Source organism: Phragmites australis, chromosome 17 (assembly GCF_958298935.1).
Source record: "Phragmites australis chromosome 17, lpPhrAust1.1, whole genome shotgun sequence".
NCBI lineage: Eukaryota > Viridiplantae > Streptophyta > Magnoliopsida > Poales > Poaceae > Phragmites > Phragmites australis.
Window position 1 is genome coordinate 27824544 of NC_084937.1, and position 4547 is coordinate 27829090.

Here is a 4547-nt window from a genome sequence, read left to right on the forward strand (position 1 = left end):
TAGTATCTGAACAAGAACGTAAACACACATGGCAAAAATACAAATTTATACAGTATACATGAGCGTATTTAAAGAAATGGACAAATTGTTTTTATTACGTGTGCCGAATACAGTATATTCGGCGCACGGTGTGCCGAAAATATCTTTTTCGATATACCGTGTCTCGAAAAGCCATTTTCGACACACCGTATGTCGAATACAGATGCTAAAATCATAAATACAGAAAAAAAATATCTATTTCATTAAATACGCTCACATATATTATACAAATTCGTATTTTTGCAGCCTTACCTATACATACTCACACAGAGACATTAGCGCAGCGTTCAAAGATAATTATTTTATGGAGATAAAAACTGGTGAGGCCTGAGCTAGGATTGAACCCGGGTGACAGGGCTCACACCTGGAGCTGTTAGCCAACCGAGCCCCAGGCTAGTCCTCGCCATTAGCCTGTGTTGTTCATAGGTATCTCGCATTGTTGACCAATCGTAGTATTGTTTACATGCACGCTAAACTTCACTCTGTAGATGACAAATTTCTGAACAATCCGCTGCAGAGTTGATCTTGTGCTTCTAGTGAGTGCTGAAGATGGCGGTATCCTTCATCGCTCGACTTCTAATGTTAGCAGTCCTGAAAATCTAGTCGCTTTTCAAGCTTCGTGTTGGACCCGAGAACCCAATCCAATTCGGCAATTTCCCCTTGTTTTCCCCACGCGTCTCGAATGAAGACTGGCTCCAGGTACGCCTACCCAGTGTACGACTGCTACAAGACGCTGGAACTGAGCACGCTGCAGACGGAACAGCTTCGTTTCTGGTGCCAGTATTGGTAAGCAACCAACATCGAGGCCCATTTGCAAAAATGAAAAATAGAGGAATTTTATAGGATTTGAATCCTGTAGAATGGCTTGTCCTATAGGATTTTTTAAGGATTTCTAACATGAGGTTTGACCTCTTGAAAGAATTCATTTGTGTTTATCTCTTTTTTTATTTCTGTATTTTTTTACGTTCTATTCAAACGGTTATCTAGTTTCTCTGTGTTTGTAGGTACACAGGATTCAAGGAACTAAGGTATTCTAAGCCTTCGTTTTTTTATACATATGTTTTGATAATCCTGTGTTTCAAAGAAGATGTGATCATGCGAATTTGCAATCTCACGCACCATGTTAATCTTCTGAAGAATCTGTTTGTTTTCTTTCTTCTTTCTTTTGCTGTTATGAAGAATCTTTTGAAGTATCGTTTTTGTCGAGTAGGATCCTGCTCGCGTTCCTGACGGCTTTCGAGAGGGTCGCGGACTGCGCGGTTTCGTGGCTGCCGATGTACGGCGAGGCGAAGCTCGCGCTCGTCGTGTACCTCAGGCACCCCAAGACAATGGTGAGTGAGAAAATAAGTTGAGAAGTGTTTTAATTTATATATGATGGGATATTGATAATAGATAATGTATCTTGAATTTGGTTAGCATATATTTATAAATGTTTATTCTTGTTTATGTTTAATTTGAGTTGGCTGTGTTTAAAATTAGTGAATTCTTCTCTGTACGTAGAAAAATTATACATATCAAAAATTCTGGTGTGAACATCGAATGTTCCGGTGTATGCAATGTAAACTCGTCGAACTATTTCTTGAAGTGAACAATTTTCGGACGAAATTATATATCAATGTACCAAATGGTCCGGTGAATGTGGTACTTACACTGAAAGGTATTACCGGAGTATTTTCAGTGCTGAAGCGAAAATGAAAGTAAACATCGTATGGTTCGGTGATGAATTTTGAGAGCATTGGAGTATTTTCTGCAGAGAGAGGATTTTTAGCGCTAAGTTTGATTATGTATGCCGGATAGCCCAGTGTCGTAATTGTGAACACCGGAGAATGTACTGAATTTTTTGTTGCAGAGATATTGTAGGATGGTGGTTCGGTGGATTAGCACGCATCGGATAATCCGATGATAGATATGAGATCACCAGAAACTTTCATTGGACCTTTCTTGTAGAGAGCAAAGTTTTCCTCCAACATATAGTGTTACAATAACCAGATGTTCCGATGTTCGGGAGCAAAACACACCGGAACATCTCGTACTCACGTTTTCTGCAGGATGTGCTCTGAGTTGAAGTTTTTGATTTAATGCCAACCTGAAAATATTTTAGAGTGTGGAGAAATATGTTTGCTTGTTTCAAGGTGTGCAGGTGACGGATGCAAATTTGACGGTCGACGTCAGGTGATCACAGGGACTAAGCGGGTGCTTGATGCCAGACGATCAAAGAGGATCGGACAGAGTCAAGGGTGATCCTAGTAGTATACATGAAGTTCAAGTAAAGTATGAAACGGAGAATGAAGATAGTGTGTTGACAAAGTCAAGCGAATGAGATACTGATGCAAGTGACAAGACGGCTTGAGGGATCGGGAGCGGGAGAGATTTATCGACGGTTAAGATTGTAAGACGAAGGATACGCGTCATCATCTGAACGCTTGCTTCAAGTGGAAGCAAATGACGGTTAGCCACATTTTGAGAAGCACGCTATGGTTTCGCGGTTTGGGCTTAAAATCGAGGAGGACTCGAGGAATACATGGCACCATCGCAAAGCTTACATCAAGACTAAAGATGGCAACGCGTAGAGATTACCCGCGTGCCCGTGGGTAAGAAACCCGACGGGTGCGGGTTTGGGTTTCAATGCTTGCCCGCGGGTACGGGTACGGGTACGATCTTAAATCTGATGGGCAAAAGGTCGCGGGCAAGAAAAAGTCATACCCGTGCCCGTGAACCCGTAAACCCGCTTCAATCACATTACATGTGGGTCCAAGTCACCATTAGGTATATAATCTAGGAGCTTAGGTATATAAATTTATCCTAATTACCCGCAAACCCGTGCTTTGGGCGGGCATACGGACGCGCCCACGGGTATAAGATGCCCGCGGGTAGCGGGCGCGGGTAGCATTTCTTACCCGTGGTGGGTAACGGGTACGGGCATGGATATAGACTCGCGGGTACGGGTTTAGGTAACCTATATCCGCGGGTATTTTACCCGTTGCCATCTTTAATTAAGACGAAGCTAAGTCGTAAAAGCTTTGTGGTCATCCGATGGATGCAGAAAAAAATAGACTAAAATATCCTCGATAATAATTAGAAGTGTACTACAAGAGATGATTTTTTTTTTTAAAAAAAGTTTATGAAATTTAGAGGTAGAACTATAAATATAGGGTAGGGCTATGAGAGAGGTACAACTAATTACTTGAGTCTATTATGCCACTTATTTGAGAATCAAGTGCTAGAGTTTTAAATGAATGAAAGAATGAGTATTTAGCCTATATATTATGTGAGAATTTTAGTGAAAAATATAAGTAATCTATTTAAAATAAGGCTAACATCTGCTACAATAAAATTTATTTTTCTTCATATTATACTCACCTTATTTTAATTTCACTCTATTGGTTTCTTTGTAAGTTTTCAAGTTTTTCGGTTTCTAAACTTGATTTTCGTTTTGGTTTGTAGGCTGAAATTTCAGTATTTTGTGGAGTCATTCTTCTTATTGTTAGAAGTATAAAATTCGTATACATACACTTATATGATGGAGTCTTAAATTCTCTTGCTTCTAAATAATTAATTTGGAGAATTTTGTTGCTCGGTGTTTATCATTTCCTGTTTTTTTACTAGTTCTGATCTTTTGAGTATTAAGACATGTAGATCTATCATAAATGTAACATATGATTCATATACCATATGTGTACTCATGTTGCCTCAATTTTTTTTTATTAAAATTTCACTCTATTTTTACTTCCACTTAAATTTTAAGATATGTTGGATGATCTAAATAGAAGAAGAATATCGATTTCCTAAGAAGTTTATTGATACATATATTTACACCTCTAATCGACAATCCCGTTTCTACAGCAAGCTACTGACACCCTGAACAAGACGTGATTCCAGCGTTGCACCCACAGTTTACATGTCTGAACCATTTTGAGTCCAAGGGTGCGAGGCACGTCTAGAACGGCTACCTCCGGCCGTTCCTGGCGACGCACGAGGCGGAAATCGACCGTGGGCTGCTGGAGCTGAGGGCCAGGGCCAGGGACGCGACGTCGTCGCATCTCTAGACGGCCGTGCCCCTCGGGCGGACACGGCTCGTTGAAGTCGTCCGCCGCGTTCCGTCGCAGCTGCAGGCCGCGAGAGGCCAGGCCGGTCAGGTACGGTGATCCTCCGCCAGATAGCTCAGACAACCGGATCTGGATTCTCGTGGTTGAAGCACTGCTGCTGATCGGAGCCTTGCCCAGTCTTCACGTAGGCGCTTCAAGCTTGACCGATGCCGAGTGAACGCGCACGAGCATTTGATCTCACATCTCAGTTGACGTTTACTTCAATCAAACCTGACAAAATTCAGAGCTCGGTCTCCAGTGATTTATCCTTAAGAGTATGAAAACAATTTGATTGATGTGGATGCATCAGGTTGATGCCTGCCGTGCCGTGCTTTCTGGATGTTGAACTCTTCCGTCAACGTAAAATGATTTGAACCTGAATTAGCAGCATTGTGATATTGACAGACAGCAGTAGAAACAAAT

At 41.4% G+C, this 4547-nt stretch overlaps 1 pseudogene; it reads left to right on the plus strand.

Annotated features, from left to right (window-relative positions):
* The first annotated feature begins 252 nt into the window (after positions 1-252).
* On the plus strand, positions 253-4338 carry LOC133896687 (putative HVA22-like protein g; annotated as a pseudogene).
* Positions 4339-4547: the final 209 nt, after the last annotated feature.